The 12,106-nt window shown below is 40.1% G+C and overlaps 1 protein-coding gene across 1 annotated transcript in view; it reads left to right on the forward strand.

The window, feature by feature from the left end:
* The first annotated feature begins 7,629 nt into the window (after nucleotides 1-7,629).
* The window catches only part of LOC148082143 (cadherin-6-like), a 62,109-nt gene continuing 57,632 nt past the window's right edge, over nucleotides 7,630-12,106 (forward strand). Inside the window, exon 1 of the mRNA XM_087789260.1 lies at nucleotides 7,630-7,847. The gene's annotated coding sequence lies outside the window, so the exon portion shown is untranslated. The remainder of the gene's footprint in view (nucleotides 7,848-12,106) is intronic.

Consider the following 12,106-nt stretch of genomic DNA (forward strand, 5'->3'; position numbering starts at 1 on the left):
CACACTCATTGCTTGCTGACGTTGTTTTAATCTTTATTCCCAGCATGCTTTACAGCACTAAAATATTCCACTGGCTAAAGTGTTCGTCGGTAAACAGGTCTGTTCTCTGCTGGCCAGATCAACCACAATGTGATGTAAAAGGCAAATGAATGGCCACTAAATTACATATCAAAAAGTAAACAGTGGAGCAGCTGTGAACAATTATGTTTTCCACATCATCTTTATAGAGTGGAATGTTTAACATATTGGGAAAACTATAAAAAATATTTAAGCAACAACACAAAAATGATAAGAACATTCTATACATTTTGAAAATATGTTCTGAACATATTATTTAAAGATTCTCAGTACACATTAGCTATTTCTATTTGAGATGTGGAAATAATAGAATATAATTAGTTTTTCTGTTTCTCCCAATAATAAAGGGCAATAAAAATTATATTTATTATTTAGTAGCATATCCTGGTTCGTGTGAATAGTTCAATAGTGACACTTGTTCAATAGAAACTGTTGAAATTCATCACAGATTCATCAGTGAGTCATCTAAATACAAATTTTATAAAAAAATGCGAGTTTTGCCGCTTTTACCTTGAGCGTTTTGACATGGACCTTGGACTGCGGTTCAGTTCAATTTGCAACATTGTCGAAGGGTGTAAAAAAGCTTAACGGTTAAACACTGTGCCATCAAAAAATTATTTTGAAAATTCAATAACACATTAAATTCTTTAATCCATTACAGCTGCAGGATTTGACATTATCACTATTCAAAAGCCTGAAACGTCCTATACCTACACTGTGTCTTGCTCAGCTCTTTTCGTGAAGTGTTAATTCAACATTAGATTACAGTTCTAGAAACTTTTAATCTGTGTTCATGTGACTGATGATTTTGTTTCATACAGCCTATAGTTTAACTTGTCTGGCCTGCCTCAGTATATCTGAAACTTAGACATTCACAAATCTGCAGAGCAGGGCATTGTGAACGGTCAAAGAGAAAAAAAAGAATCAGGAGCTTGGTTTAGACAAGCTTCTACCATCGTTGGCTCTATAGAGTGTGAGTTCTTGTGGAATCATGGCGGGATAGAGAGCCTGGTCCGAACCTGAATCCTTGTGAAGTCCATCCAGGGAGTGTTACATCGCAGCGAGAGGAAATAATAAGTCTTGTATTTGAAGCGTTTGGAGGTGCTCACACTGAGGATGTTCCCGGTCTCACACGTAGAGAACATCGAGCCGCACGTCCCGGTCCCCAGAGGTACCCCGGATAAATCAGGCCTTATTTCCATCTCTTTCATCTGCCGCTCGCTGACGAGAGTTCCGTCACCAGAGAGAGGCGCATCAGCAGATAATTCACGGTTTGATTCGTTTAACAGAAAACTCCATCACTTGGCTCTTTGACTATTTGCATAAAGATCATTGCCTCCTTTGTCTGAGGCTCATGAAAGCTTTGGAGCACAAAAGCTGCGCTTCTTCGGCGTGCTCAGCAGTCACAGGAAATGTGCATCACGGCAGCGTTTTTAAACAGATATCAGGGTCAGGCCCGCGGGCCACCGGGAAGCGATCCTTCACGCAGTCAAGAACTTGTGACCATCAGCTGTTTGGAGGGGAAACACTGGTGCCATTCACCAGCAAGCCCAAATTAACTCACCGTGTCAACTGTTTGGGGGCAAATGAAGATGTTTTTCCTCTAGTTTTAAGTTTAAGCAGGTCAGTGAAGAAATGCGACTCTGCTTGGCGCAAGTGTGGGCTTGTAGCCCCATGGTGTCCATGGTATGGTGGTATGGTTTACGCCCACCCTTCTCCCCATCTACCCTACCAGCCGGTCGCAGCAGGAGGCCTTCAACACTGAGTCTGGTTCCGCTCGATGTTTCTGCCTTCTAAAAGGAAGTTTTTTACTAACCACTGCCACGTTGTGATTCACTCATTGTTGAGTTGCTGCGATCTTTATTTATTTTCTCCAATATAGTCTTACCTAAACTGTACAATGTCTAGAGACAAAACTTGGTAACACTGGTAACACTGACTTTGGACGCTTTATCCCGCAGTTCTGACCAAACACAGTCGACTTTTTATTGAGGCCAACAACCAAACAGTGTTTTAAACTTCTTTTGGCCTATTTTCACGAGAGCAGAGGCTAATAAAACAGGTGTCAGTGGCGGCAGGGGGCCGGCGTATCTGATATTCTTTTAGAAGACTATTCTTTCTTGCAATGTGCTGACTCCTCTCTGCACCCTTCTTCACTTTCCTGTAGCGTATTGATCTTCCTGGCTTGTTTATGTGACTAAAAGGAGACCTATTGATTTCCCCTTTATGAGGTTTGGCCACAGAAGCTGACCCGGCGATGAAGTAGCTTGTGAAATTAGCCAAATGAATCACTGGATTATGGAAGTTATCAACTCAAGGCTCGCCCGGGACCATTGAGAAAATGTCTGTTTAACCTGCTGACTCTCGTTACCGATGTTTGATCTTAGAGGTCCGGGGGGTCGATGTCATCTTCAGATCATGTTGCTACATTTTTTCTCTGAAACTTCACAAACGAAGGATCCATTTTTTAATTCAACTTTTGTCATGTGATGCTGTGTTTGTCACTCAGACTTTATCGAGGTACCTACATTTTCTGGACTTTGTTGGTGAAGACTCTTTCAACCATAACTGTTAGATGAGCTTGAGTGTCCCCATGACCTCACTGGATAGATTCAGACCTAAATGTGTAGCAGTCTGGAGGAAAAGCTGCTCTTAATCAGAGAACATTGTGCTCAGTAAGGAAAGAGTGGTGTGTCTCTGACTGAGAAGGACAGATAGACCAGTCCAGTGGAATTGGCTCTGGCACCTTTTAGGAGGATAGGTGTATGTTTTTTTAAATGTTGTATTTTGTAAGTACTTACAGCCATTCCTCTCAGAGAGACCAATTAAAGGACACCTGTTCAAATGAATATTTACAAGGTATCCATATATTTTGCCATTTTGTCAACAACAAAATGACTATGCAGTCTCCAATATAGCATTTGTGATGACTTTACGTTAACACCTTCATCAGTTTTTTGTCTTTTTCATAAAGATTTTAATTAATTATTACTGTCATCTGTAATCTTGCCTCACTTTGGTTATACAATAAGTCCCTCAGAGGAGGAGACTTCGGAGATTGATGGCCCGTGGTGACAAACCTCGATGCAGATGCTTGACCAATCACGTCAGAGTGGGTGTGGTTATGATAAACAAGATTGAATCTCCAGAAAAAAATAAACATTTTCAGTGGGTGGTTGTTGCATTTCTTTACAGACACATACTGATGAGAACACTAGAGGTCCAAGATCTATTTAAGAGACATTATTGGCACTTCAACTGTTGCCTGTGATTATGTACAATATATATATATTTTTTAAGTAATAAGACAAATTTCAAAGGAAAAACAAGAACAAAAACGGGATGATAATAAAAAATCTATTTGACTCTTGATGAGAGAGGATAAGAAAATGGTGTAATTTGTAAATATAAAAAAAAACATATACACAATACACAGATAGTTTACCACAGAATTAAGCTATTTAAATATACTGTCAATGAAAATGAAATGCAGATAATATATTTATGATGCAAAATTATATATATATATAGATATATATATATATCTATATATATATAGATATATATATAGATGGATGGATGGATGGATGGATGGATGGATGGATGGATGGATGCATGGATGGATGGATGGATGGATGGATGGATGGACGGACGGACGGACAGATGGACGGACGGATAGATAGACTTTTAAATGAAGAAAAAACTGGAAAGAATTTTGAAAAAACTGAAATTGTGCAAAGGAAGACCATTTTGCTGTCCCAGAAATGTCATTGGACAGGAAACCAAAAATGTCAACTGATTGAAACAGTCTTTGACTGTCAAAAACAAGTCATCTGAAGAATAGACTAAAAATCTACCATTGAAGACAGAAATAAAGTTACTAAAACTGTGAAAAGAAATGGTGTTGATCTTAAGCCTTCTGTGGAGAAGATGGAGATCATGGGGTGCAGTCTTGGGGGCACCAAGAGCAGGGGTGCAGGGCAGGCTGAAGCACGCGTGCACTAGTGGAGGCAGGGCTCGCTGCTCTTCATCTGATCTACTGATACGACGTGATGCCAGACGTTGGCTCGCTTTGTGTTGGTGCTCCGGGCGGGAGCTTGATGTTCGGCGGAGAGGACAGGGCGGCAGCAAAGTGGACGCTTGGAGCGCTTCCAGGGATTAAACTCATGAATCTGCCTCCGCCAGTGGTCATCAGGACGGGCGCTGATGCGGCCCAGCGAGGCTCTCTGGCTCGCATGAATCACACAAACACCAGGGCAAAATTGAAACCATAAACCAGAAAGGCCTCCGGACGTGTGTGCTCACATTTAAATGTGCGCTTCACTTTCACTGCACGTCGCCGCATCTGCGGGGTTTTTGAGGAACAAGACAATACAGGTTTTCACGAGCTGCTGCTTATTCATAAGCCACTGTGTTCTCTCCGGACCTCCGTGAGTCCTGCCAACTTTACAGAGACCTTTTTGTTTCACTCTAAGGTTCTGCTCCCCCAGTAGACGATTCAGTCCTTCCACAGATGTTTTTCAAGTTTCTCCTTATGTTCCCATTTAAAAGAAGGAAAATTAGATTGTCGAGTTATCCGTGTTTCAGTCCTTTCAAATATCAGGAATATCATTTTGTTTTTTATACATAGTTTATTCATTTTGTCTTTATATTTTCTCTCTTTTATCTAGTGATGGTCTGATATGCTTCATGAAGCAGTGTCATTATTTACCGAGTCCACTAGATGGCGGTCTCTGCACTATTTTCCTTTGTTTTGAACAAACATCACATCATTTTTAAACTGATGGCGCCACCTACTGACCTCTAAACAACATGACACTGCTTCATGAAGCTTCATCAGCCCATGACTACTTTTATCTTCAGGAGTTGCTTCAAAGGGATCTTTCAGTTCTTAGACTTTATTTAAAGTTGAAAAAATGAAGGAAATACAATAATAAATATACAACAAAGCATTTAAGTTTCATTAAAAAAAATAGAAAATTCCACCACATGTATATGATATTACGTTTAATTGACATTAACATAGAAGTGTTTTTAATTAATCCTTTTTTTATATATAATCAAATGTTTGGTTGTGAAGCAACACCACACAGGTCTTATGATTACAAATAGGTATATGAAGCCTCATGGAACAGTGTCATTATTTCATATTTGTATGCTCTATAATCTATTAAACCTTAAATTAATAATGTTTTTTTCATTCTTTTCTTCTTCTTCACCCGCCCATGAGTATCTCAAAGTCTTGACCTACAAAACCAAAAGGCCCTCAAGTTAAAATGTGTGGCCTCTGCATGACATCAAAGTTAATTTGAGTGAACATGCATGATCCTCTTCAGCTCAGCAGTGGAAAACATCTGGAAGATCCTTACGTCTTCTGGAGGCAACTCAGAACAGTGGCTGGAGTTCCTGGACTATTAATGTCAATTTATGGCAAACAAACTTCCTGATTAATATTTGTTTTAAATCTTCTGACTCTATAAAGTAATTAAGGGTCAACTTCCTGCCACTGCACTGAGACTTCATCAAATCCCTCTCTGACGGATCCCTGTCCTGCCAAGACTTTTGTCAGATTCCATCAGGCTGAGAACTAGCGTCAGGACCCGGCGCCCCACACGCGCTCGCTTAAGTACCAGAGTGTATTACGCATGCGAGAGCGACACACAAACCCAAAAGAGGAGATTAGAGATAATCTGTACGGTGCGGGTCCCGGATCAGGGCGGTGATGAGCTGCATTAGTTTGATTACTGGATGTTTACAGGTCCACTAATCTGATCTCTGCTCTGCAAATAACACAAAACTGAGCCGCAGCAGTTTGACCCTGAAACACTCCAGAGGACGCTCAAGAGTCTGGGTCTGCTCCAAGTTTCTGCTTCACCATTCAAGGTTTTCATGTTTTTCATCTTTTCGCTTTCAATAATTTTGTTTATATATTGGTAAACCTTCAATGTAGCTTTGTTGGGACTTATTTGATTTGTCTTTGCATTTAATATATTATTGTTATTGTTGTTTTCATTACAGAACATTGTTTATTATTAATTTATGTCTAATATTCCAACGTTAAACTTGAAGTATTTCTCCGCTAAAGTACACTTAAGCATATGAAACATCACTTTGAATTTGTATTTTAAAGCAAGAGCATAAAAAAAGTATATTATCATGTGTAAATGTATTCTTAAATATTATCTCAATTAGATCAAGACAAAGGGAGACGGAAAAAGCACAAGAAATAGGCTTTATTAAAAGAAAACTCAGATACATGTTCAACTCTGGGTCAAGGTGACCCGGTGGCCTAAGAACAGGCCTCGACGCAGAAGCAACACAAGGGATACCACAAACAAATTTGATTTCAGGCTTCCAAATGGGTTTAATAAATAATAGTTATGCATTTATTTTACTCCCATTGTTTCTATCACTTTTTAAAACATTTCAAGATACAGATAAAAGGATATTGGATTTGTGAAAGTGGTTTAAAAAGTTATTTAATAAAAATAAACAAAAACAGTACACATACAGGACAGTACGACCCATTGTCTTGAATTAATTATGCGATTTTAAAATACAAAAACATTTATTTCAATAACCTTGAAGCCTGCCCCTTCCTGTTTTAAAGGCTCAGGGTCAGAGTTGGGATTATTTTCAGAGTCATCTGTTCCTTTTATAGACAAAAATGTAAATCCATTTGAATGTGGCGAATGACGTTCACTGTTCATCTTCATTTTCGATAAAAAATGACTCACTTTAAAACATCTGAATACGTCTGTAACGCTCATCTTGTATTGAAGCGAGTGTTTTTAGAGCACAAACAATCTGCTGTCAACCACTGGAAGTTCTCGGGATATTAACCCGGAGTACTTCCTGTCTGTATTGCTTGTAATCCTTTAAACTTCTGATACAAATACAACAAACGACGAACATTGCAGACAAGCACCAGAAAAGATATTTGGATTTTTTTTTAACCCTTGGGTTATCTAAGGGTCAAGGTGACCCCAAGGCCACCAGGAGGCCTGAAAACAAATGTAATTGTTCTATCCCTTGTGTTGGTTCTGGTTAAAGAGGAATGACCTCCACCTCTGCATATTTATATTTCTGGTAGTTCCTTAAATATTCATATAAGATCTTTGTTGACCCTTAGGTTATCTCAGGGTCAAGGTGACCCAAAGGCCCACTAAAACAAACACAAGGGATAACAACAACAGATTTGTTTTCGGGCCTTTGGGTGACCTTGACCCTGAGATAACACAAGGGTTAACTGCATCATTTTTTTGGACGTTTGTCTGTTAATCTTAAAAAGACACGGATGACTCTGAAAATGATTCCAAACCTTGATCGACACGAGTGTGAGTAGAAAACAGGTGAAGTTTGAATATCAGGTGAACTATAACTTTAACGGTAGAATTTATATCTGTCATCGACGACCTCCTTTTATCTTCCCTCCTGCTGTCTCTCTCGCTTTCTCTTCCCCTCTCTCTTTCTATCTCGTTCTCTCTGCTGCCCTCTCTCTCTCTCTCTCTCTCTCTCTCCCTCCCTCTCTCTCTCTCGCTCAACTGGAACTGTAACTGGCAGCCAATGGGAGGGTGAGTCCCCTCAGCCTCCCTGACTCTCGCCACAGCTTGGAGTGATGCGCCGCTACTCGGACGCGCGGTACTGAGCTCGAACGCACGCACACACACACGCACGCAAACACACAAACACGCACACAGCGGGCGGATAAACTCTCCGCAGTGTTTGGATGAAACCTGTGCCTATACGCGTCCGGACAGATTCTCCAGGTGAGTCCCGCTTGTCCTTCTTTTTTCTTTTCTTTTGTCCTTCTTCTCTGCGGCGCATCCGCGGGTCTCCCGGGCAGAACCGCGGCTGAGATCGCGAGGTTTCGAGCTTGTTATTAACTTGAAAGTTCGGGCGTAATGTGTGCGGATCCTGTGGGATCTCTCTAAATTTGGTTCACGTTTTTGGAGAAAGCCCCCCCCCCCCCCCCCCAAAAAAAAACTTGACCTATCCCGCTATCCCGTCAATAACCCCCCGCCCGCCCCGCACTGCTGCGACCGTCGGCGGGACACCTTCCGACGATCGTCCCCTAGACCGGCGCTTCCATCTCAGCCACAGTTGCTGGTTCGGATCTGACCCAAGATATAGTTATAGTTATATACAACATTAAGCCCCTTTGTTACGTTATCAGTGTATCTTCTTTCAACTTTTTTCAATGTCAAACTCGTAATTATAAGAATCTGTATTATTATTATTGTTTAATTATTAAATGTAATTCATATGCAATTACGATAATATTTATTATTATGTTTATTGTCGTACAATCATTTTTTATTAGGATTATTATTAGTGCTGCTATTGTTATACTGCTAATACTTATTAATACTTAATTATTGTTATTATAATAGTTCAAATTATTATTTTTATTACTTTTTGTATGACATGATCTCTCTTTTTTCTTTTAATTTACGTTTTTCCAATTAAACAAAGGGTGCAGTGTGTTTCTCTGTCGGGTTACATTTTCCAACGTTTTCTTTTTTACTGGTGTGTGAACAACTTTTCTGTCTCATTGTTGTATTTGATGCTATTTCTTCAGAGCTGCTTGTTTGAATTTAGTTCATCTTCATTTTCCTTGTCCGCTAGTTGTTCTGATGAAGATGTTTTTGGTTGTACTGCCTCCTACTGTTGCTCCTCTGGTTCGCCTGATGATTTCTTTCCTCTGGTAGGATATCGATCAAATCAAGACGAATGTTCAGTCGAACACAGTCAAAACCTTTTCTCTTCTTATTTATTCTTTTTGAGACACTTAGCCGTTTGTGTTCACTTGCATAAAAAACCAAACTCATGGCCGAGGGGCCAAAGCTGACCAACAAGGACATGTGTTCTACAGCAGCTTTGAATAAAAAAAAAGCTGGAAATGTAAATCACATATTGTTACCGTATCCACCCAAGTGAAGATTACATTTTAAAAAAGGCTAGATTTAGAGTTATACACTCTTATATACACACTGTCAGCTGATGTAAGTCAAAGGCCTGCAGACTTTCCACTAGCAGTTCACATGACTGAAGTTCGACATCTAAAGTGATGTCATCAAAGTGTTTTGTGATCTGAGCTCCGGTGAGAACTCATCACCTACAGATGTGAGACATTGTATTTTCACAGTTTGTGCTGAGAAAATGGCGGATTTACAGCTCTTGAACAATGAAGAATCACTTTGAGATCACTGACACATTTAAAGACGTAACAACTGATGCAGGAACTAATCATTCAAAAAAAAAAATATATATATATATATATATATATATATATATATATATATGTATTTTTTTGTATTTAAAGTTTTTAAAACACATTTGAAAAACAAAGAAACAAACAATTGACACGAGTTAAAAGTATAAAAAAAAGGTTTGAAAGTATATTTTACATGCATCTCAAACCACAATGACACCAGCAACATAATAAAGCAGCAACAAATTAAAACACAAAAGTCTCAAAACAATAAACCATATCTAACATCATCATCCCTGAAGTTACATTTTTAACATGTGTGTTCTTTAATTCACAAATATACATTCCGAGGGTGATTGGTGTATAATTGTTTTGTATAATTGTTCATATGAGTGAGTGTGGTTCTACGTTTAGAGTTCCGTGCCCTTTTAATCAGGAGCCTGTCGGAACCGGACCATGTCAGAACCATAGAGCGTCTGAACTAGAGGCCGTCAAACAGTGACTGAGTTCTGCGGTCCAGGTTTCTGGGTTTGAAGTTCAGAGATGAAAGAGTGGCAGAGGAATCTACGACTGATCAAAGTGGAACAGGAAACTCGGCAGGTTCTGAATATTTAACACATTTGTGTGTGTGTGTGTGCATCTGTGTGTGTCTGTGTGTGTGTCCTGGTGCGTGCATGCATGGGGGTTGGAAGCTTTGGAGGAAGAGTTTCTGGATTGTTGACTGCTCCTCTTTGGACCTGTAGACGTCACAGCTCAGAGTTGTTTTTTAAACACTGCAATAACATCTCGGATCATGTCGTCACAACACAACTTCCCTTGTGACTCCTGATGTTTTCCCAAAAGAAGGCTTCATTGTTACGCTTCCCTGTATTCAAAATTAAATACTCTACACTAAACACAGGATTGGAAATATATTATTATCCAACAGGACTACTGCTGGGTATCAATCCAAAAATCTTTGATACCGGTACCGGCCAACACCATTCTGGCATCTCTGCTCTAAGACACGCTCTACCAGCTAAACGTACAAGACTCCCTCGGCAGGTCATAGACTTCCTGACAGATCTGAGTCAGCATGTGTGGCAAGTCCCCTTAGGGATGTGTACTTCCCTCTGGCTCTTCTCCCTGTACACCAACTGCTGCACCTTCAGCCATCAGTATGTCACACAAGTTTGCAGACGACACCACCCGAACTCAACTCATACCAGACGGGGATGAGTCCGCCTACAGAAGTGGTGGATCGGCAGCAACAACCTCGAGCTGAACGCCCAGAAAGGCAGTGGAGATTATCGGGCTTATGGACTCCTTCTGCTACGTGGAGACCCCCATCACTCAGGACCTTAAGTGGGAGCCATCGATCAGCTCCCTCATCAAGAAGGCCCAGCATGTTCGCCATTAATCCGGACCAGATCAGTTAACATGTAAAATCCTGTTTTAGCTTAAACCGTACTAACCATACAACGCATGTATTAAGTTGCATTAACATTAAACATTAGTATTCGGTATTCTTCGAAGACGGGGGAGTCTGGTCGTGAAGACTTTAAATCAGGATATCGCTCTTTATACAGTCAAAGACAGAAGTATGTACTGAATGTTCACGTGCTAAATCAAACTACTTAGCATTAGTTCTTGGCAATGAAAACCTTTTTTGCAAATGTAGCGTTGTGTTTGCACACTCGCAGTTTCAGCTGGCTCAGAATCACAACTCAGAAACATGTGAAAATTACGTGGATACGATGTACACAAAGTATCTTGTGATGGTTGGCAGACGGACGTCGCTGCCAACTTGTTAATTCACAGTGTTAACGCCGGTGCCATCCCAGTGATATATAGATCTATACAATTAAACACATCTCTAAACGTTGCAGCCAATCATCAGCAGGATGATCAAGTCTCGGCTCCAAAAAGATACAAAGTACTACAAAGAATTTCTGTCCTTGCCTCCAAAGAACCCATGTTTGGTACACAACCCTAGTAAGAACAGGGTCCTTTCAACAGTCAAAGGAAAACTGCTCCAGCCTTGATGGAAACGAATGCACTCACCACCTGGTGACATGGGTACCATGTTAAAAGGAAACCAATCAAAGAAAATAAAAAAACAAATACTTGTTTGAATTTTAATGTAAAATATGGGAGCAAATATTTGTTGTTGTTATTGAGGAAGATTCACATTTTATCAGAGCATGAAGTACCTATTTAAAACTTTAAAATTGAGAATCGTATTCAGTTTGTGAATAAAAGCAGCTATTTTCAGACCAAACTAATCAATGAAGAAAGTGTTGTGTTTGAGAATTGGAGAGTTTGTGCAGCATCAAGCCCGATATATTCATTTTGTGTCATCAGAGATGATCTGCGTGTGAGAGCTTTTATCAAGTTTAGCTCGCTTCTGTCTGATCGTGTTGCTAACTTGATTTTTCTAGTATCCCCCTGTGAGGCTGTGGCGAAAGCCGGAGTGTTGCTCAAGGTCATTGTGAGATGGATTCACAGAAACTTGAGGGACTCTGAGAGGTCAAAGTTAATCCTCCGTCAAGCTGCTTCTCAGCAGGTTCGGAGAAACCATAGGGGAGAATTCAGCCACACACAGAAGAGGAGAAGGATGAATGCCGGCGGATCAGTTTATTACCTCTTTACCATGTCCAATTATGTGCGTCTGTGTGTGTTTCTTTGCGTTTCTGTATTTGTATATGTGTGTGGTTACGTGTTCACAAATATGTATTAATGTGCGTGTGTGTGTGTGTTTGAATGTCCTAGTCAACCATTGCCTCGGACTCTAACGAGTCATTTCAATCTAAGAATAGCCTGCACTTTTGCACT

Source organism: Callionymus lyra, chromosome 4 (assembly GCF_982586985.1).
Source record: "Callionymus lyra chromosome 4, fCalLyr1.hap1.1, whole genome shotgun sequence".
In the NCBI taxonomy this organism is placed as follows: Eukaryota; Metazoa; Chordata; class Actinopteri; order Syngnathiformes; family Callionymidae; genus Callionymus; species Callionymus lyra.